This window comes from Triturus cristatus, chromosome 3_2, assembly GCF_964204655.1.
Source record: "Triturus cristatus chromosome 3_2, aTriCri1.1, whole genome shotgun sequence".
Classification (NCBI taxonomy): Eukaryota; Metazoa; Chordata; class Amphibia; order Caudata; family Salamandridae; genus Triturus; species Triturus cristatus.
This window is the reverse complement of record NC_140584.1, coordinates 849100834-849125092: the sequence shown is the minus strand read 5'-3', so window position 1 is coordinate 849125092 and position 24259 is coordinate 849100834.

Genomic DNA, 24259 nt, shown 5'->3' with positions numbered 1-24259 from the left:
CCAAAGACGGACAAAGGCCTGCGTCCTATCTTAGACCTTCGGAACGTCAATCGCTTCCTCCGGAAGGAGAAGTTCAAGATGCTCACACTTGCGCACTTCTTGTCTGCCCTCGAACCGCAAGACTGGATGGTAGCGTTGGACCTGCAGGATGCGTATTTTCATATCCCTGTCCTGCCGGCCCACCGGCGTTACCTATGATTCACGGCAGGGCAGGAGCATTTTCAGTTCACTGTGCTCCCCTTTGGCCTTACCAGCGCCCCTCGGGTGTTCACCAAAGTGATGGTGGTGGTCGCAGCTCATCTGCGCAGATCAGGGCTTTCAGTCTTCCCCTATCTCGACAACTGGTTGTTGAAGGTGGGCTCAACCCAAACAGTCCTCTCCCACCTCCAGACTACGGCCGACCTCCTGCATTTGCTGGGGTTCTCCATCAACGTGCTGAAGTCGCACCTGATTCCCTCTCAGAAGCTCCTCTTCATCGGAGCGGTTCTGGACATGGCACAGTTTCGGGTTTATACTCCCCAACAGCGAGTCCAGGACATTTGGGCTATGATTCCGATCTTTCAGCCCTTGTCCTCGGTTTTGGTCGGGATGACCTTGAGGCTGCTGGGCCTCATGGCCTCCTGCATCTTACTAACCAACCATGCCAGATCGCATATTCGGGATCTGCAGTGGGACCTGAAGTTCCAGTAGGTGCAGCATCAGGGGAACCTGTCCGACTACGTCCAGATCTCGGAGGGCACTACATAACAATTGCAGTGGTGGCTCACGAATCCGCATTGGGTCAGCGGCAGATTCCTATGCCTTCCCCAGCCGGAGCACACAGTGGTGATGTATGGGTCCCTCCTGGGATGGGGTGGCCACATGGGAGAGGCGGAGATCAGAGGCCTCTGGTCTCCGGCGGAGTCCCAGCTGCATATCAACCTTCTGGAGCTTCGGGCGATCCTTCTTGCACTGAAGGCATTCCTTCCCTCTGTCAAGGGGAGGGTGGTGCAGTTGTTCACGGACAACACCACCGCCATGTGGTATTGCAACAAAGTAGACGTGGTGGGGTCGTGGACCCTATATCAGGAGGCTCTGGGCCTCTGGACATGGCTGGAACGTCAAGGCATTTCCTTGACGGTTCAACACCTGGCAGGTTCTTTGAATGCCAGGCTGGATGAACTCAGCTGTCGGTGCCTGATGGATCACGAATGGCGTCTTCACTCGGAGGTGGCGCAAAGTCTCTTTCAACAGTGGGGAGAAGCTTGGTTCGATCTATTCGCCACCGAAGAGAATGCGCAATGTCATCACTTCTGCGCGTTGAAATTTCCAAGGCGGCACTCACTCGGAGATGCTTTTCGTCATGAGTGGAGCTGCGGTCTATTGTACGCCTTTCTGCCTATACCACTTCTACCCAGAGTGCTAAAGAAGATCAGGCGCAACTGAGTCCAAGTAATTCTTGTGGCCCCGGACTGGGCTCGAAGAGTTTGGTATCCCGGGCTACTCAGTATGAGCATGGATTCCCCGATCCAACTGCCTCTTCAGGAGGATCTTCTGTCGCAGCAACAGGGGACGGTCCTCCACCCAAACCTGTCCAGCCTCCACCTACATGCGTGGAGATTGAGCAGCGACAGTTGATTTTGTTTGACTTGCCTCCTGAAGTCTGTGATGTCATTTTGGGAGCCAGGCGACCCTCCACTAAATCGGTATACGCCTGCAGGTGGAACAAATTTGTGGCATGGTGCACAGCAAAGGCTGTGGATCCCCTTTCTGTCCCTCTTTCAGAGGTTATTTTGTTCCTTCTTTCTCTGGCCCAGCAGGGCTCTGCTCTGGGCACTATTAAGGGCTCAATCAACGATTAGGGACAGTGGGCTTTTGGAAAGGTCCAACGTACGTGCCTTGATAAACTACAAGAAATGAGTACGAAGTTCCTCAGTGGGTCCCATGGCACATGCATGGGAAGCACTAGTGGTTGACCTCCGGGGGTGGGGCACAGAAGCGGAGGAGGGCGCTGAAGCACTGGAGCAGCATGCAGCAGCGTAGCGGTGGAGAGGCAGCTGACGGGTCACGCATGAGGGCGGGAGGGCTTCCCTTCTCCTTTCTGCTTGGCGCGTGACCATGGGGGTGGGGAGTAGCCTGCGGCCGCTCACAAGGCTAATTACGAGACAGATTTATCCCGGTACCTGTGGTTATGGCACACTGACATGTGGGTGGGGGGAGGGAGTATCTGCATTGGGGAGTGTTGGGGGCAGTGCATTGGTAGTTGGAAGTGGTCTACACTGTACTATGCAATGGCGCTTATTACTGGGAGAAGACCAATGATATGCTGGTCATTGCAGATGGCAATTGTAATTGAGTTATGCAATAAAAGTTGTTTTTGCCAAAAAAAAAAAAAAAGGTTCCTCAGTGGGTCACAGAACACAGTAAGAGAGTTTGTGATATCACGTTGATAGGTTGTCCTCCAAGGAGGAGGGAATTCCGCCTTTCGGAACTAGGGCCCTCACACACCCAGCAAGCTAGGTGTCATGCTTCATCATATGGGCCTGCTCCTCGTCGGGTCGGCGCTGCAATACCCGACGGGCACCCATAAAGGGGCTCTTTACCTGAGATCTTTTGTTCCTTGCCGTTTAGGTGCCGTGGGTGTGAGGGGCCTAGTACGTGTAGATGTAATGGTGGATGTGCAAGATAAAACAGGGGAGGGAATCCTCTAAATAAACTTTATTCTGGAAGGATCCCAGCCTGGTTAAAATAAGGATTAAGAGAGGCGACTATCTGGCTATAATGTGTCAAAAAAGCGCTCTACTCCTAGATGGTCATCTAGGAGTAGAGCGCTTTTTTGACACATTATCTATTGCAGCGCCGACCCGACGAGGAGCAGGCCCATATGATGAAGCATGACAGCTAGCTTGCTGGGTATGTGAGGGCCCTAGTTCCGAAAGGAGGAATTCCCTCCTCCTTGGAGGACAACCTATCAACGTGATATCACATAAACTCTTACTGAGTTCTGTGACCCACTGAGGAACTTCGTACTCCTTTCTTGTAGTACACTATTAAGGGCTGCCTTTCTGCAATTTCAGCCTTTCTCAGGCTTCCTGATCAGCCCTTTCTTTTCAAGTCCCCTGTTGTTAATAGATTTCCAAAGGCATTACTCACCTTTTCCCTCCTATTCCGTTTGTGATGCCGCAGTGGGACTTAAATCTGGTTCTTACTTTTCTGATGTGCGCTCCTTTTGAGCCGCTTCACAACTGTCCTCTTCGTTTATTAACTTTGAAGACTGCTTTCCTGGTTGACATCACCTTCGCTAGGCGCGTGAGTGAGCTCCAGGCTCTTTCCTGTAAGCCTACTTTTCTGTTGGTTCATCCGGACAAGGTTGTGCTTCGCACTCGTCCTTCCTTCTTGACAAAGATCGTCACTGCCTTCCACATTGGGCAAACTATCACCTTGCCCACTTTCTTTCCGCCTCCGCACCCTTCCAAAGAGGAAGAGAGGCTCCATCGTCTGGACCCAAAACGTGCACTTTCATTTTATTTGAATCGCACACAACAGTTCCGGGTGGATAACCAGCTCTTTGTTGGCTACGTAGGCGCCAAGAAAGGCCTGGCTGTACACAAGAGGACTATCTCCCGCTGGGTCGTCTTGTCTATCAAAGCCTGTTATTCTCTGGCTAAAAAGGAACCCCCAGTGGGGTTGCACACCCATTCTACCAGGGCGACAGCAGCTACTACTGCATTGGGATGTGGTGTTCCCCTGCAAGACATCTGTCAGGCAGCCACGTGGACCTCGCTACACACTTTTACTAAGCATTATTGCCATGACAGTCAAGTCTGGAGAGACGGCTTCTTTGGCCGTTCTGTTCTCCGTGACTTTCTGGTGTGATCTTGGTTCACAGACCCACCACCGGGGTTGGTATTGCTGGGGTATCTATTCTAAGGTAAGGAATCTATCACTAACGTGTCTCTTTGAGATACACAAGTTACTTGTGTAACGATATATCTGTAAGAGACATTAGTTAGTGATAGATACCTTACCGCCCCACCCATCCTTCCCGTTCTGCAAACTGATTTCTAGGGTTAAGGTCATCCCATTCAGGGCCCAAGTTTCAATGCACCAGTGTCAGTCTGTCATATTTACTTTATTCGGTTTTTGTCGTTGTAAAAAAACCATAAAAGCAATAGCATAAAAATACATCATATAACAATACAATTGAATATATTTAAAATAGCAAATATTTAATAAAAGAAACATTTTTTTTTTTTAATTTAAGTTTAAAAGAAGAAAACTTCATTAAAACTAAAGCGCCAAATCATTCTATAAATTAGTTCGATGTCGAAAGATATGTTTCAGAAACTTCACTATTATCCTTGCTGTCCAAACATGATCTAATTGCTGTAAGGCTACTAGTGCTGGACGACATCTTCTAATACCCGTAAGTCTTAAGAGTGGTATTAACCATTTTTTTGCGATAGTCACTATAAAATTGACAGAAAAAGACAGTATGGATTGTTGCCTGTTTTGAAATGTTGTCACACGGACAGCAGGCCAAAGTTTTATCCCAATTGTTATTTGTTGGGAAGGCAACCAAACGATGGAACAAGCCTAAATCTGACCAAAAGAAATCTTTCAAAGGTGGTAAGGTCAAAGGTTGGATAGGGCTGAATATTAGGAGTAAATTGAAGGGCAATACTTTGTTGTACTGATGGGTTTGACCCTTCTTTAACTATCCGGAGTTCCTCAAAAAAGTTAAGAGACTCCTTTTTCAACGTTTTTCTGGGAACCACTCTAATTAATGGTGGATCAAGGTAGTACTTTTCCATGCCTAGATCGATAAAAGAAGATCTTATATATGCTAACCATCGAATTTTAGTTGCAGAGTCCAACTCCATACAGTCTCGGATTATTGATTGTGTCAAGATGTTTTTATCCGAAGACCATATGCGGTGCCAAAGTAAAAGAGGTTGGATTCTAGCTAGGTCAGAAATATAGGGGATACCAAGTTCAATGTGACAGGCAAAAGTCGATGCGGTCATGGGAAGAGATAAAAGAAATTTCAAAAAGGCATTCTCAATTATCTGAAGTGAATGCGTGTCTAAATAACCCCAGAGGCCTGCCCCATATAATGCAACTGAATGGCATTTGGCTGTATACATTTTTAACAATTCTCCTGGGGGTCTTTTGCCCAATTTTTTAGAGAATTTAACAATGCACCAGTGGTCAGTATCTTGCATGGCTCTGCATTCCTGGCATGGAAAGTCGTGCACAGAACTGATGTCAGCGCGTGTGGGCACGTCTAAGTACCTCAAGCGACGTCATATCGGCGACTACGACGCCAACGACGTACGCGGAGCCGTACGACGACGCCTACCGATGCGCAAGGTTACTGCTGACGAAAACTTTCCAGATCCAGTCTGACGCCTGGGGATATTCTAAGGTAAGGAATCTATCACCAACTAATGTCTCTTACAAATATATTGTTACACAAGTAAGTAACTTGTGCGACAGACACATTTTCTGTGTACTGCAAAATGGTGCAAATTTGGGATTTTGTGCCCTACATTTTTCTTTTTATCACAAAGTTTGTCACCCAGTCCACAAAATGTTGGTCCAGCCTAAGGAAACCATTTCTGCTAGCCACTTGTTGTCCTGCTTAACCAATGCTGTCCCTAATCCTGCTGCCTATCTCTTGCTATCGCACCTCTCATCTCTTTCCTTATGCGTTCCTGGGCATGCTTTTTATTTTTAATTACTGTTTCAAAATGGTTGTAAGCCATCCTGGAATGTAAACTTCACATAAAAATGCCAAGATGACTGCCAGCCCATTACCAAATATGCCCCTGCACAGGCATCTATCTTGAATTCTTTTTTTTTCTTTTTTTTAGTAAAACCATCTCAAGATAGCCACCAATGGGTACACATTCATGGTGATGCACCAGTGGCTATATTTAAATGGTTTTTCTAATAAAATAACAGCTTTATTAGATGGCTTGCTATATATGTGTGCATGTGTGATGATGCACTCGTCGCTATATAGAAATGTTTTTTTTCCATTTTGGAAATGCAAAGTTAACAAGCACTGGCAATACCAATAGCCCAGCACGTGCATTTTACACATAAGACCCACTAGCTTTGCCAATTTTCCTTTTTTGGTCTGGATTTTGACGGCATGGTGGAACAGAATGGTGCCATGCATGATGAAGAGGCATGTACCCCTATCCTGGGTGCCAGATCACATGTGAAACTCGTATCTTCACTTTTTGTTGGTCCCTGGCTTCATGCTAATCAAGTGTGTGCACATATGCATATTCCTAGTATGAAAGGTCCAGAATCTGTTCTGTGATGTTGATGGACACCCAAAGTGCGCCCTCGGTGGGCGCAGGACTACTGTTCAAGTCCTTGGCAAGTAACATTAAGTGGTGTAGGCAGCGTGCCAAGTTTTTGTGAATCTTTATTATGATCAGGCTTTTTTCTGTGTGTCAGGAGTGTGTGTGGGCGGCTGACCCCTCCCATTAAAAATGTTATACTTTGTACGTTAACCCTACACCTTACATTGACATTCTGTGTGCATGTTGAGTGCTGGTATATATGATGGGTATGCAATATGCGTGGTAGTAGAACTGTAAATGTAGTCGGAGTCTGAGTAGGAGAACTAGTGGAATCCATTTTGGTTGGCCCCTTGTTTAGCATTGCACAAGATGGAGGTTAAATATAGCTTCCCTGATTAGTAGAAAGGTTATGCCTGCATTTTGGTGGCTGGAGGGTTGAGATTCAGACACTGAAGTGAGTAAGGTCAGAGGCACTAGCAAAAACAAAGAACCAACAGCTGACCCCAGTGGCCGCACCTCTTTGCTATGTTCCCTGAAAAGTTCTTAGCAATGTGATGAGAGTTGGTGTGTACAATGAGCTCCTGCCGTTGAGAGATGCAAACTGCTGGGCAGATTTACAGTACTTTATGAACAATGGAGCGGCGCACTCCCAGATACGTATGTTTCAGTAATAGACTGGTCAATCCCTTTGTAATAAAGTAGTTCTTTATTTCAAAATCCATCAAATTGGGCAAAGCCTCAATAACGTGTTTCGTTCAAAAGATTGAACTTCGTCAGGGCAAAGAAAGTGATGGGCGAATCTTGCCCGTTGATTCACCTGATTCAGATATAGACCAATTAGCCAAGTGGGTGGGCCAAAACGCGGTATAAAATGATGCAGTAACGTATCCGTTGGTGACTCTGCAAACCACTTCACCTTTGAAGGGATACGAGGTAGGAGCACTCCACCACCATTGCTCCAGGTTAATTAACCGAGCCCTTATCAAGGAGGCCCACGCTGTTTGCACAGTCACCGACGGATACGTTTCTGCATCATTTTATACCGCGTTTTGGCCCACCCACTTGGCTAATTGGTCCATTTCCCTCCCCCCTTCTCTTCCAGTCTCGCCCCTCCTTTCCACCTTCCCTCTGCCCCCTTTTACTCCCCCGGCCACGCTAACGCACAGATCCTCAGACCCTTGGTAAGGGACCCCGTCTTCTCACCTAAGATCCGCGGAGGATATCACACTGCTGGATAGTATTGTATATCCGATCCCTACCCCCTGCGCACACACCACCCTCTCCCTGAGGCCTACATCCAGTACAATAGCAACATTCACCCACATCAACGGTAGTAGATGGGGCAGAAAGGAGCTCCACCCACTAACAGCACCCCTTCCCCTACACTCACGTCCCCCAGCACACAGCCCGCACACAGCCCGCACACGAGCTCCCACGTCCATGCGAACATAGACACTAAGAGCCCATCAATAACCACGTTCCCTTGCCCAGGTAGGCACAAGCAAATCCCCGCATAATCCCAATCCCCTTCCACCATCCAGGAATGCGGCCAGGCGCCACCAAGGACGCTTTGGCAGTGATTCAGGGCAGAGGTACGAGCGCTGGATACCCAATAACTTATCACCTACAAAGAGATACTGAAACTCCCGGACCACATACCGTTACATTCCTGGACATTACTACCACTCGGAATAGTATACAAACGCATACCAATGAGCACAAACTCATAGGTCACACAGCCTTACCCTCTCACGCTCGCGCCTTCCCCTCCCCCCTCAGGCTGATGCTCCTTCCCCCGCTCCCCCCCACCCAACTCTTCTCCCATATATCCTCTATCCTTTCTTGTTACTAGGATACATGTATCATACAAGTTAGTGTTATATTTGGCTATCATAGGATGATGATTCCTCGTGTTGTATATTCTCATCACTCATTAATAAAGAAATACTACACACAAAAAATAGTTCAATGAGGGACTTTTTATAAAGAGGGTGATGAATAGTTCCTCCTGAGTGCTGGAACGTGGTAGACGTTAGGGGTAGCACTACACTTTCTATTGTTCACAGTGAGGACATTTCTGGACTGGGCATACCCTTTTGTCCCTCTTTACAGATTTAGGAAGGCTGATGAACAGCTAGCTGCAGAGATCTCAAACTCCATTGTGCCATTGTTTTGGCTTCCCCTCCTTGGAGCCAGCATTATTAATTCCTCATGTGAGAGTCATCACAAGGGCTGTGCCCACAGAACAGCCGGAAAAGAACATTTGAAAGTGAACCAGTCCAAACCGGTTCTGATGTCTTGGACATTGGACCCACCTATCTTGTCCAGAAGATGGGTATAAAAGTGAGACCCATACCAGCCCATTATGTACCAGTTACTAGTCCTTTTTGACCAAGAAAGGGAGAGCATTGATGGACTTGTGTGTGACCAGGGCTGGTGTCTGAATGGCAGCCATCCTTCCAGACATGAGGGCACATCGTCTGAAGTCTGCAACGTGCTGGAGAAACTGATGGTCTACTTAAGCGCCCAGAAGCCTACCTGCCTGGCTGATGAGGGAAGAAAGCAGAGTGTATGGCGCTGTGGGAGGAGAGGCTTTATTGACATATTTAGAATATGCCTTGCTTTAATGTGCTAATACTTAGCAACAACATTTGCATTTGTTAGCACATTAAATCTAGACCTATTTGGCTTTATCTATGTTTTTTATATAACTGATAGCACTACACAATGTATTTCATCCATATGTCCACATCAGCCTTTTTTTTACATTCATACTAAACCCTGTCAAACACAATAGACTTACTCAAACAGACACATGTAAACTTGCTTTGGTGATTATATTGGTGATGATGGTAGGAGTGGTGCTAGTAGTAGTAGTGATGGTGATGGCAGCAGTGGTGCAGATAGTATGATAGCAGTGGTGATGGCGTTTATAATAGTGGTAGCAGATGGCCGTGGTGGTAGTGTTAGTCAATAGTGGTGTTGTTGGCTGCAGTAGTGTTACTGGTGGTAGTGGTGAGGTGCTAGGAGTGGTGGTAGTAGTGTTGATCATAGTGATGGTCATGAGAATGGAACATGTAGGATATAGGATTTGTCAGTAAAATAATTATTGGTGCACCTACATGCGGCAGGGGAAGTTTCTCTAAAAAGCAGTGCTGGATGCCAACCCACCTCGGGGCCTTGTAAATAACAACAATGGCTGGACAGCGCAGGACCCTGGACAGCTCTGAGCCATCACAAACTAGTTACAAGGAGGGTGTGGTAGACAATGTACCAGGAACCACCAGAAGCCACGGTGATAAGAAAGGCAAGCAGAGCCCCTGTGAGGTGTGACAAGGAGGGAGGGCAGAGAACTAAGCAGGGCCTGCACAGGCCGTAGTGGGCTTCGGGCATTTTCCCGGGAGGCTGGAAGAATGGGGGCCAGTTTTGCAGCTGTGAGTGTTGTGTTATTGTTACTGGGGGCCGGTTTTTCAACGGTGCTGCAATATCTCCCCCCCCGTACCAAAAGCAGTAGAGCATCACACTTGCACCACCTTCCCGTGACACAATATTTTTTTTAAATCCTACTGCGCTGAAAACAATATAAAAAAAAAAATTCTCTGTATATATTGCATAGATAAGATAAAAGCGGAGTCCTGCATTTATAATTTTTTCGCGCAGCGCAATGCAGCAAGCTGCCTTGCTGCACTGCGCAACGTGAAAGGGAAAGGGTAGGAATGAGCCATATTTAACATTATACGTTGCATTCCTGTCCATTCCTAGCATTGGTGCACTTTTGGCTGCCTAGTGCGAACTCATGCATGCGTGCGTCATGGTGCAAGGGTGCCTGCATTGTAGGTAGGATTGTTTTTGTGAAGGAAAGGAGACCGTCCTGCGCAAAAACAATCCTCTGAGGCATTTTCCTCTTTCTACGTGTGCTGCATCCCATAGCATTGTAGCATTTTGACCCATTTCCAGGTGTACCACTAATAGTAAATCTGTGAGTAACTCAAGGCAGCGATTTCCACCCCCATGCGTTACTCCAGATTTACGAAGCCAAGCAGGGCCACCCATGGTGGCCTTTCGTGGCTTGATAAATCTGACTTAGATTTTACTTCGCCCTTACGTTTCCCAAATGTGACGCAAATCCTTCAGAAATCTGGCCCACAATAAGTGATGATTGAGTGTACATTTCAGGTATAAAACAGTCCCTCTTGAATTGCAGCCCGTCAACTCAGGAAGTGGAACGATAAACCCAATGGGCAAATGGCATAACGGTGTGAGAGAAATACTCTGAGCTGATCTGATTCGGGATATGATTGACAATGACTCCACTCAATAGATGAAGCGGGATCACACAAAGCACGTACTTGCTGAAAGGGGCTGAACAAAGCACACTCTCTATATATTAGAAACAATGTGTGCTGTCTTAGATCATCCCTAAAAAAGACACGTTAAATTCCTTATGCTACACTAGTTTTTCGTCCTATCTCAAGCTTCTCAATGCTCCTGAAAACACTTGGGAAAGTGCGTCTGTTTAAATGCAGGCTTTTCTTGTGGCAAACACTACTCTGGGAGACTGGAAGTCTGTCCTCAGGCCGGATAAATGCCTAGAAGCAGCTTCACTTTGAAGGTCTAGTCAACGATTCTGGACAGTTTGGGAGATGGTCCATTGGTCCTGCAGCATTGTAGATACCCATCCATCCACCCACTTCTGTAGTCAAGTACTAAGGAGATGTTGAGGTTTTTGAACCGTGTGGAAATTGGCTTTCATGTCATCGCTCTCAACTAACCGACAAACAAGGGCGTCATTGGACAAATCTGGGTTCGACCTTCCTCAGTGATGTGCGGTGTACCCTCAGGGCCTGGAATGACAGAACTGTGTAGATCTCACACCGCCTTCTCCTGGATCCAGCGGTATCATTGTATAATAATATCGATGATCCCCGCATCAGTGTTTAAGAGTCAGTCATTCCCCAGGGAACCACGTTGCTTTCCTCACTGCAGCTGTCCAGTTCTTCAGGCCTGCGAGAACATCCATTGGTTACATTTAAACGTTTCCAAAAATGAGTTCCTGTTATCGGGTTAGGCGTATAAATTGGAAAAAATCAGAGGCCAGTACAAACAAATTAAGCCTGGTGTCATAACTTTCTCTGCACAAGACAAGGTTAAACGCTGAGTGACATTCGAGAAGCGTCAACAACAGAGGAAAGTCCTGAAGCAGTGGTAGCTTCACCAAACTCATATGTTAAGCTTCGGTGAAGAAGCAAACCATTCTGGGGGAAAATGTAGTTAACATCACTAAAGTTCCAATTTGTTCTCAAGGGCATAATTGTTACATCACATAAGTTACAGGTACAGGGAACAGATAAATCAAGCATTGGCAAAGCTGACGCTTCTGGCAATTGGCCACCAGCTTTTTTGCTTTGTCAATGCTTGTTTTCTTTTATAATGGTTTTTGCAAAACCTTATTGCTAGTAAATTTGCTGGGCCCTCAAAGTCAATAACATTGGCTAAAAGCAAAAATAGATGTAGGGTTAAAAAAAGCACACATTGAAATAGTAGTCCTTGCCACTGAAGGAAGTCAATTTGAATGTGGCTGTGTTCTTTGTGAAAGGGCTGAATGCCATCACCACAGTGAATCTAGCAAATGACTGTAGTGGGCTGGCCCATTGCCCCATGCTGTGTGGCAGAGATCTTCGAACTGTGGAGCGCGCCCCCCTGGGGGTGTGGATGGGATCCCAGGGTGCTGCAAATGCCTCTGCAAGTACATGCAAATGAAGATGGTCTGGAGGTGCGGCAATGTTTATTTGCTACAATTCCAGGCTGTCTTCATTTAATCCGAGCCCTTGAAGTGAAAGTGAGAACTGTTATCAGAGTGCAGTGTGATCCGTGGTCAGTGAGCGTGCTGGCAGGGTCTAAGAGGTTGCTAAAACAAATAAAAAGCCTAAGTGTTTTGTGTTTCCACCGTCATTTAAGTGTGTATAAAATAATGCAATAGCAGCATAGTTGAAAAAGAAATGCAAGTTAAACTAACTGGTGATAAATGCACTCTTTTAGGTTATAAAACCTCAGTTACCGACTACCATCACTGCAGATGTGTGTGTGTGTTAAAGCTGAGCTACACATAATTAAACCCTAGTTTGTGCAGAGAAATAGTAGCCTTTGTATTTATAGTCAGGGACACTGGAATTATGCAATTTTGCGGTTTTGGCATTTTGTGCATAGTTATGGATTTCCCGCATTTCCCATAATCTGCTGCATAATTTGCACGTTTTAACAAAAAAACTTGTTTCTAGCTCAAACGGTTAAAAAATTATTAAACATGCAGCAACACAGTATCTTGCAGTGGAAGGCCCTTTCTAAAGGTTGACTGGTCACCTTTCTGTTGCTTATTGCTATATGTGGGTGTTAAAGTGGTACTTATGAGGGGAAATATATGCCAGAACAGTGTTAACGAGTGTTAAAATGGCAAAATAATGCTATCTCCAAATATGCAGCATAATTGCTTGATACATAATTTAGTCAACCCTGCTGCATAATTTGTCCTTCTCCTGCTGCATAATTCCAGTGGGCCTGTTTGTGGTGCTATGAGGTCCTAGCCAGTGGCAAAAAGCATTGTGAATGTGTAAGTAATTATTTTAAAATAGTATTTACATAGTCTAAACTGGCTGCTGCTGCAAAATAATGCAGTGTATGGAGTTAAAACAAGTTATTACTTATTTTTAGTAATAAGTAATCAAACTGTATCTAATGCAGACATTTTTGTAAGTGTCTCCACTATTCCAGATCTCAGCTGATAACAACCCTACATTACACCTCAAAAAGAATAATCTTTGCAACCATCAAGCTTTAAGCAGAGCCGCTGGAATAATTCAGCAGGAGAGGACCACATTATGCCGCAGGGCTGACTAAATTATGCAGGAAGAAAAGGTAAATTATGCGGCACAATGTGCCACATTTTGTGGTTAGCATTACTTCATCATTTTGTCATTTTATTGCATGGTAACGCTGCAGTAAGCCACCACAAGATTATCAGTCAATCTTTGCAAAGGGCCTTCCACTGCTCCGGAACACTTAGCCACGTTTTAAGTAACGCTTGTTCTGTTTGAGGTAGAATCCAGTTGTTTTGTTGGGGCTCCGTTTGAAAAACTGGTTTGTGCTGCTTGCTATTGCCGGGATTGCCTGGTTTCCTACCTTTGCCCTTGGAACTTCTACAGCGCCTCGTGGCCCCCGCTGCGCGGGTGCCGCTCGAGGGACTGGGCGTTTGTCATCTACTGCCTGGGATACTGCTGGCGCCTTGACTCCACGCTGTTGGCCCCGCTGCGCTGTGACTAACTTTGGTGAGGGGACGTTGCTGGATGCTCGTTTTGCGGTGAGCGACCGGCATAATCGGGACTGCGAGGACCAGGGTGCTGTGCGTGAAGCTGAACATCCGCACCTGGTCCTCTTCCGGACTCCTCCCCCAACACCTTCATTAGGCAGTGCAGCCCCTGCATCACGGGCTCCGTTTGAAAAACTGGTTTGTGCTGCTTGCTATTGCCGGGATTGCCTGGTTTCCTACCTTTGCCCTTGGAACTTCTACAGCGCCTCGCGGCCCCCGCTGCGCGGGAGCCGCTCGAGGGACTGGGCGTTTGTCATCTACTGCCTGGGATACTGCTGGCGCCTTGACTCCACGCTGTTGGCCCCGCTGCGCTGTGACTAACTTTGGTGAGGGGACGTTGCTGGATGCTCGTTTTGCGGTGAGCGACCGGCATAATCGGGACTGCGAGGACCAGGGTGCTGTGCGTGAAGCTGAACATCCGCACCTGGTCCTCTTCCGGACTCCTCCCCCAACACCTTCATTAGGCAGTGCAGCCCCTGCATCACGGGCTCCGTTTGAAAAACTGGTTTGTGCTGCTTGCTATTGCCGGGATTGCCTGGTTTCCTACCTTTGCCCTTGGAACTTCTACAGCGCCTCGCGGCCCCCGCTGCGCGGGAGCCGCTCGAGGGACTGGGCGTTTGTCATCTACTGCCTGGGATACTGCTGGCGCCTTGACTCCACGCTGTTGGCCCCGCTGCGCTGTGACTAACTTTGGTGAGGGGACGTTGCTGGATGCTCGTTTTGCGGTGAGCGACCGGCATAATCGGGACTGCGAGGACCAGGGTGCTGTGCGTGAAGCTGAACATCCGCACCTGGTCCTCTTCCGGACTCCTCCCCCAACACCTTCATTAGGCAGTGCAGCCCCTGCATCACGGGCTCCGTTTGAAAAACTGGTTTGTGCTGCTTGCTATTGCCGGGATTGCCTGGTTTCCTACCTTTGCCCTTGGAACTTCTACAGCGCCTCGCGGCCCCCGCTGCGCGGGAGCCGCTCGAGGGACTGGGCGTTTGTCATCTACTGCCTGGGATACTGCTGGCGCCTTGACTCCACGCTGTTGGCCCCGCTGCGCTGTGACTAACTTTGGTGAGGGGACGTTGCTGGATGCTCGTTTTGCGGTGAGCGACCGGCATAATCGGGACTGCGAGGACCAGGGTGCTGTGCGTGAAGCTGAACATCCGCACCTGGTCCTCTTCCCGACTCCTCCCCCAACACCGTTTCCTTCCCCTTTATAAACAGTATCTCGCCCTCACGCGCTAGCGGGACGCGCGCGGGTCTTAGCACGGGGCTAAGACCGGGCAAAGAGCGGGCCGTTTGAGGCCGTTCGAGACTGTACGAGCCTGGACTGGATACCCCCTTTGGCAAGTGTGTTCTGCGAAAGGCACTAAGCAATGGCTACTGGTCTGTTGAGGCTGGCTCCCAAGGGTGGGAGTGTCGTGGGGACCCTTGATAATTTTATAACACGGGCTAGCAATGTCCTTGCCTATGAGATCGCCGCCACTGAACGAAGACTATCCCTAGAACCATCGTTAGGGAAGCGATCATCCCTGGGTGCCATCACAACCACTCCCTCCCCTAATAACTTTGCCCACCCCCTACTAGGTGGTTCTCCAGTTGAGGTTCTGTTAGATGACCCCCCCCTAATTGCTTCCACTCAATCTAATTCAACTGCCCCTGGGCAAAATCAGGCAGACCACTTTCTTCCAGCCCCTATTTTCACGTGTGCCACGACAAGATCGATGGCGGATAGGTCCGCCAGAGGTCCGCCAGAGGCAAATGTCCCGAGGCGAATCTTCCAGCCACAAAAGGGAAAAAACGTGTTGGGGGTCCTGTGAGTTGTCCCACTAAAAATAAACAAAAAAAATTGCCTAACCAAGATAATATTACTCCCTTAGAAGTAAACGACCAAGTAAATCTCCCGACCCAACACTCAGCCGTATCACCCATAACCATTGCTTCAAGTCTGGATACTCAGGAGGGACTGAGCTCTAGTGCCTTTTGGAATAGAATGACTGCACTAATTGATGGGAGGTTGTCCCCCCTAATCGAACGCCTTGTGGCCTTGGAAGGGAAAGTAGCATCACTATCCAACTTGACCCAGCCTAACATAGTGGCATCCGTGCTCCCAGCTCGGAATTTGCCACGCCAACAATCGACTACCTCACCTCTCATCTTGCCCATTGAACAGGCGACTGGCTACTCCTCTGTTCCTAATGTAGCCCAATCTGTTGGGGAACTAACCAATACTAAAGTACCTAGGCAAGCTCGAGCTGCCACAACACGACAGGCTGACACACCGTGTGAACCAGGAAGCTTAGTGGGTCCCCCACCCCAATGTTCCCTCCCTTCCTCGACCAATATTGGAACTAATCCCCCCCCTTCTTCTAACAATCTCCCAAGACTAGACTTACCTCCAGAATGTAGCCCTTATGTTGTGGTCGTAACAGGTGTACCTGAATTACCACAAGGCAGAGTTGAACCTTATCAGTCGTTGAAGAACAAGACAGTTCATTGGTTGAATGTAAAAAGACCTCTGCCTCCAAATTTGAATGGGGAAATTCTGATGGTCCGAAGAGTATCTTGGGTAGGCCGGGGTGTGAAGAACATCAAGGGGGACTGCATAATTGTGAACTTTAAAGATCCTAGGGTGGTAAAGTATGTGGGCGAGTATGTGGGTGAGGGTGGTTGGAATAATACGATTGATGGAATTCACTCCCCCCTACTCTCATATTTCTATCCGTTGGGAGCATTAAACCACAGGAGGAATATACCTAATGTACAACCGGCTGCAGAGAGATTATGCATAGGCCATAATGGAAACCAAGAGTCTGATTTACAACTTGACTATCTTAACATTCCATGTCACAATAGGTTCAGTGCCTTGGATTGCGTCGACTGACTGAAGTTGGTTGCCAATTCCAGGAACTCTGCCCCAACCCAGACAGAGCCTATTGAGAGCCTGGCTGTACTCACACAGCCCCAGGCAACAACGGGTTCAGATACTTTGAATTACCTCGACGTTGCCTATGACCCTGGACCACAGGGAGAATCTTCAAATTGCCCTGTAGCGTCTCTCGAATGTCCAGAAATCCTAGACGTCAGGAATCCTCTATCTTTAGGTACTGATAAGGGCATCTCACCCGTTCTGAGCTCGACTATGCTCTTAGGTGGATCCCCCAACTCAGGGCTACTGCGCCAAATTGAATTGACGACATCACCCCCTGAGTTAACAGTGTCCTGTTCTGACACCACCTTTGTCAACACCTTTTCTACTGATCCCTATACGGAGCTAGGCCCAACACCTATCACTGTAAATGGCAACCCTAGAACTCCCCCGCCTATAACACCTATATCACCTAGGTCCTACCTTGCCCATCCCCCTTCACACAAGGCTATGGGGCTGAAAATTTTGTCCTGGAATGTGGCAGGTCTGTCACGGCTGTTAGAACTCCCCGACTGGGGGGACTTCATTGACGGCCATGATATCTGCCTCTTTCAGGAGACATGGGCATTGAAGCCCTACCATCGTGCGGGGTTTGCTACTTTCTGGGAATCTGCTGTAAGGCCAAATGGGGGAAGGCCCTCTGGAGGGCTGTCTATTTGGGTACGGACTCATTTGGAATGCGTATTTAAGAGAATTAATATCGATTTGCCGGATATTATGTGTGTAGTTATGTCCAAGAGGGGAAACCGGGTATTGTCCATCGTAAACATATACTCTCGCCCTGTGAGGTACGGCCAGGAGTCCCCCACTCTGAGTAGTTTAGATGCTCTTTTGAGCTCCATTATCAACATCGATACTCTGGTAATTGGTGGCGACTTTAATTGTCACTACGAACCCTTAAATGGGTTGATTACCCCTGTATCCCAGGATGAGGACCAAGAGTGGGCTATACCACCCTCCAACTCTTATCCCACGAAGGCTTGGACGCCATTGATTCTCCAAGTTACCCAATTGACACTTACTTACTCACTAAGGGCATGTAATGGTAGGTTCCCTGCAGATAACCCAGGCAATCCTACATTTGAAAGAAACGATCAAGCGTCTATCATTGATTATATTATGCTTAGCATGGGACTATGGCCAAGCATTCTGGACTTTCGAGTTCATAAACGTAGCGAAAGTGACCATAACCCCATTATTGTCACCTTAGAGGGTTTTACAAACAATCACTCTACATCTATAGTCCCACCTAGTGTTGTTCCCTTGATCACATCTGATGGCTCCCGAAGAGTCAGGTGGGAGAAGTTTGCTCTATCTGATAGAAATCTCGGCGTAATGTATTCTGAGATCTATCCTCTTTTGGAAAAATTAATGGGAGCCCCAATTTTATCAGAGGGCTTCTCAGATTTTGAGCTGATAGGAACAACACATGTAGAACTATGTGCCAGCCTTGAGACCCACTTCAGTCGGGTAATTAAGAGAAATTTACCACCTACAAGGGAGATCCCTACTTGGTTTAACAAATCGTGTAGGGAAGCAAAGCTCTCGCTTCTGTCAAGGCTTAAAAATGGAACCAAGCTAAAAATAAAGGAATCCAGGGCCCACTTTAAGAAAATTATTCACGAAGCCAAAAAAGAGTGGGAAAATAGCAGATGGGAGGAAATTTCCCACGCACTAAAAAACAGGGACCAAAGATCATTCTGGAATTTAATTAAAACTGGAATGTCACGTCCAACACAGGCGCTTCAACCCAATCTTGGCCAAGAAATCTGGCGTACTTACTTTAAAGAATTATACGCAATTCAGCCCTCAACATTGCCCACCCCCCTCATCCACACTACCTTGCACCCTCCTCCAATTCAGGCTTTGACCCCGATGTGCACCCTCAGTGAGGTTAGAGTTGCTCTCACTAAAATCCAACCGAACAAAGCCCCAGGCTTAGATAGGATCCCAGGTGAGCTCTTCAAAAGTGAGCCCGACATCTGGGTTCCTTATCTATTTGGTCTCTTTAACGCAATCCTAGCAGGAATGCCGTTGCCATCCACCTGGGCCGGCGCCAAGATCATACCAATACACAAAAAGGGCTCGCCACTTGATCCGGCAAACTATAGGCCAATTAGCCTAATAGATGTCGCCCAGAAGATTTTTGCTCGCATTCTCTTAGGGAGACTACAAACCTGGATGGAGGAAACCAACATCTTGACCCCCCTCCAGGTGGGATTTAGAGCTAGGATGTCAACTGTGGACCAATTGTTTAGCCTCCAAATGATCCACTGGAAAAGCATAATCTTAGAAGGGGGCAGCCTTTACCTCACGTTCGTTGACTTAAAGTCTGCCTTCGACATGGTGGATCGTAGCCAACTCTGGGAGTTATTAAAGGGGATGGGCGTACCTCTTTACCTTTGTGATTTATTAGAACGCCTCCATAAGGACACTTTTGCCAGAGTCAGGTTTGGACTCCATGGAGATCTTACAGACCCTTTCAGGGTCGAAAAGGGAGTCAGACAGGGCTGCGTTCTAGCTCCAACACTCTTTGCCCTCTTCCTGAACGGACTGGTTGATGATATCTTGGCCTTGAGTGACATAGATTCCCCTAAGTTGGCAGGCAGGAAAATTCCCGTACTTATGTTCGCGGATGATACTCTGCTCCTGTCAAGATCACCTATGGGCATGGCTAGAGTTCTGGATGGCTTTGCCACCTTTTGTAGGAAAAGGAACTTAATAATCAACGTGAACAAGACTAAATACATGGTGTTTCACGCAGATACCATCAACCGTCCTATACCGAAATTGGATGGACTGCCCCTAGAACGGGTGAACACTTTTGATTATCTTGGCCTGACCCTCAATAACAAAATGACCTGGGTTGATCAGATCTCAAAAGTAAATCTAAAACTCGTCCAGATATCAGGGGGGATCTTAAAGATGCTTAAAAATAGCCCCCTAAAACTAATCAGTCCATTGGTAGAGATTTACAAAAGTCAAGCAAGGGGGATGGCAGCCTATGGTGCGGAACTATGGGGTCATTACCCATCCTTGATTTTAACTAAGTCAGAAAACAAATTTTTAAGACAGCTATTCGCACTTCCAGTGAGCACCCCTATACAGCCGCTCAGGATGGACCTGGGTATACAACCAATTGCGGACATGGTCGCCTCCAGGCCAGTAATGTACTGGCGACGACTATGGAGCACTCCTGAACTTGCCATCTTTCAGGAAGAATTGAAATCCATCCTATTGCTACCAAGGGTAGGTGCTATCCCTTGGTTAGCTCATGTTAGGAAATCACTCAGAGATATAGGGAAAGAAGACCTCTGGCTTTCACCTGAGGACACTTGTCCCTCTTTGCCAAAAAAATCATTGGCAAAAACATTGCAGGAATTTAAGCTAACTCAGATCATTCGATCAGTCAATACTTCAAATTTGACCTCGGCTTTTCTCGAGGCCAAAATTAGTTATAGCTTTGAGTCTGCAATCGACTTGATCCAACCTGTATTGGCTAAAAAATTATACCTACAATTCAGGCATGGGTCTCTCCCCCTGTTCTCAAGAACAAATAAATGGGCTGGCTTACCAAGGCAATCTTGTCCTGGGTGTGGTGCTACTGATGAAACTGAGGTTCATGTTGTAATCGTCTGTTTGGCATATAAAATATCCCGTAGGAAATGGATAATTCAACTTGCTAAGAACATAGGGGTTACGAACCATAGAGATCTCTTCAGGCTGCTGAAATATGATCCTTCCCCCCTTTACGTCACTGTGATAGCTAAATTTCTCTTTTCTATGTGGCTAACCAGAAGAAAACTACTACCTCACTAAGTCAATCACATTGGCACCAATCCTTGTCATTAATCTGTTTTAATCTGTGAATTGTCCTATTCTATTGTTCTTATCAATCATGTTTTAAATTTGTAAATATTATATCATGATATTTTATGACTTTTATGGCTTGTAGCCGAAATAAAGTTTTTCTGACTGACTGACTGTTAGAATCTGCAAATAATGGAATATGTAGCAAATGTGGTAAACTCATAATTATGTGGAAAACACTGCTGCTGTAGAAATTAATAATTCCAGTGGCCTTGGCTTTAAGTGTCTGAAGCAATTAACAGCTGGTAAGAAGGCTGGTTTCTTCTTTAACTTTCTGCACTACCACCCTTCACTTCACCCACCACCCTTCACTTTCAGGCAGAGGCTCCTCAAAGTCAGCATTAACCATTCAGGTGCAGTTTCTGTGTGAAAGCGGAGTCCCTGGAGTGGCTGGTAGAAGGCCTGCAGGGTTGCAATCAGATGCAGAGCCCTAATCCTTTCGACCCCTGGGGCCTCACAGTAATGGTCTAGGAGACAGAGGAAAGAATTGAGATTCATAGATATTGTCAAAGAGAAGGCCCAGAATAGGGAACACTGTATGGGGACATGTTTTTCTGTTTACAAATGGACAGAGACAGCTTAAGAGAGATACCCCAAAGAAGGGGACAATATAAGTGGTCTCATTTTTTATTTTGTTTTTTAAAGAACTATTCATTTGTGAAGCTGGTACTGCTGCCAGGTGTGTAAGTGGCCACTGCGGGTTATCTTTAAGGAAGCAGATGAAGCACGACTGGAGCCCATGGGTATGAGGGACCCACTGCATCACAATTATGACTGTCTACCTTTAAAAAAGGGGCATGGCAGCTAATTTTCCTTTCTAGCATTAGGACCCTGGTGATAGTCCGCCATGGTTGGGGAAGAGGTAAAAGATGCAGAGGAGATAGCCTGCTACTCAGGACTGCAGTTATGATTAGTGCAGCAGTTGTAGTTGCATTGAGGTCCAAGAATGTGAGGGGCTCAAAATACCCCAATTATGGGGATAAGTATATTTGAGATAATACATGTTTTTGTTTGATGCATTTGCTGTTTTATAAGTCTCTTATTTAGTATGGTTTATAAGCTATAGAAAAATTACTCCTGAAAACCTCTCATAGTATCATAAGCCATGTCCCTCCTGCTCCCCCAATCCTTGCCATAAAAGTTTGGTGAGGGGGCCCGACCTCAAAAATGTTGCTTAGGAGGGGGGCTCTGAGCAAAAACGTTTGAAGACCTCTGCTGTATGGTGTAGTGTATGGAAGAAAAATGTGGCTGATACAGTAAAAGACCAATAGATGAAGAGGGGTGGCAGAAAGCTTAGTTAAGTATATTATAGTTCTAACTGTGGTACATTAAAAAGGTCTAGCTTAACGCCAGACGTAAACAAGCATTAGTAAATGCATTTAGTTTCGCCTATGTGATTGATAACAAGCTTGTTTTTTTGTTGTAATTTGTAGCTTGCTGAGTAGTTGTACAATATAAGTTACAGAAAGTCTGTTAACATGTTATGACTTGTTTATGTACAATATATTGTGCTGTTACTAGTGGTATAGTGTGGGCACCTTAAATCAAAATTTTGAAAAATGGAAGAGGGAAATAATAGAATTAATTGATGTAATAGCAATATTATTTGTTTAGAGGAATTCTGCCAACTTTTGGGCCTGGTGCCACTGCATCTGTTGCACCATTCAAATAATGCCCCTAGTGCCTGTAAGGTAACTGCACCTGTGACTGCCTGTTTAGTAGTAAAATATTGCAATATTTGGGGTTGGAGGGGTTTCTAGAGATGTGGGCCCCGGTGTCATTGCACCTGCTGCACCATTGAAATCATGACCCTATTGCCTGCAAGGTAACTGCACTTGTGACTGCTTATTTAGTAGTTAAATATAGAAATATTTGGTGTTTAGAGAAGTTCTAACAACTTTTGGCCCTGGTGCTACTGCACCTACAGCACAATTCGAATCATGACCCTAGTGCCTGCTAGATAACTGCAGTTGTGACAATATTCTGTGTTTAATGTGTTCCCTAGAGCTTTTGGCCCCTGTGCAACTGCACCTGCTGCACCATTCAAATCAAGTCTCTTTTAACTGAAAGATAACTGCAATTGTGTCTGCGCTTATAGTAGTAAAATATAGCAACATTAGGTGTTTAGAGGAGTTCTGACAACTTTTAGGCCCAATGCCACCGCACCTGCTGCACCTTTCAAATCATCACCCTGTTGTCTGCTAGGTAACTTCACTTGTGGCTGCCTGTTTAGTAGTAAAATATAGCAATATTAGGTGTTAAGTAGGATGGCTAGATCGTTTGGTCCTGGTGCTACTGCACCTGCTGCACCATTCAAATCACGTCCCTGTTGCCTGAAAGATAATTGCACTTGTGACTGCATGTTTAGTAGTAAAATATAGCAATATTGTGTGTTTAGAGGAGTCATGACAACTATTGGCCCCGGTGCCACTGCACCTGCTGCACCATTTAAATCGAGCCCCTTTCAACTGCTAGTTAACTGCAATTGTGATTACTTGTGACTGCCTGTTTAGTAGTCAAATATAGCAATATTAGGTGTTTAGTGGGAGGGCTAGATCGTTTGGTCCTGGTGCACCTGCTGCACCATTCAAATAATGATCCTATTGCCTGCTAGATAAATGCACTTGTGTTGAAATTTAGCAATAATCTGGGTTTTGTGGGATCCCTAAAGCTTTTGGCCCCTGTGCCACTGAACCTGTTGCACCATTCAAATCAAGTCCCTGTTGACTGCACTTGTGAGTGCCTGTTTAGTAGTCAAATATAGCAATATTATGTGTTTAGAGGAGTTCTGACAACTTTTGGGCCCAGTGCTACTGCACCTGCTGCACCAGTCAAATAATGACCCTGTTGACAAGATACCCACGCATCAGGACTGGCTGCATAAAGTGTGGGAAGTCTTTGGGATGGAGAAGTTGCGGCAGTGGCTACGCAGCAGCTTCCCCGGTTCAACAAGATGTGGCAATTGTGAATAACGTATTTGGCAGATGAATTCTGCGACCTAACATGCCCCCAATATCTGTGGATTCTGCGCCTGACGGCTACCAAACCTACCGCACACACCTAGTCCGCAAATACCCTCTAGCGGCACCAACGCGCTAGGAAAGCGGGGCTCCCTTCGCTGCCCTCTCTCACCCCCCCCTTCCCTCTTTGTTACCTTATTCTTATAAATTAGTTATTTTGTTTTACTTTCTCATCTTAAAGACTCACCTACTACTGAATAAACATCCAAATGTTCCGCCACCGGCCAAGGGTTGTAGGTGGTTTGTTGTTGCATTCTGGTTGTCTTATAAAATCAATAAAAATGATTTAAACCAAAATCATGACCCTGTTGTCTGCAAGGTAACTACACTTGTGACTGCTTGTTTAGTTTCAAATGTTAGCAATAATCTGGGTTTAATGGGGTCCCTGGAACTTTTGGCCCGGTGCAACTGCACCTGCTGCACCATTCAAATCAAGTCACTTTTAACTACAAGGTAACTGCAATTGTGATTGCTTGTTTAGTAGTCAAATATAGCAATATTTTGTGTTTAGAGGAGTTATGACAACATTTGGCCTGCTGCCACTGCTGCACCATTTAAATCAAGTCCCTTTCAACTGCTAGGTAACTGCAATTGTGACTGCCTGTTTAGTGGTAAACTATAGCAATATTAGGTTTAGAGGAGTACTGGCAAAGTTTTGGCCGGGTGCCACTGCACCATTCAAATCATGACCCTAGTGCTTGAAAGATAACTGCACTTATGGCTGCCTTTTTAGTTGTAAAATATAGCAATAATCAGTGTTTAGTGGGGTGCCTGGAGCTTATGGTCCTG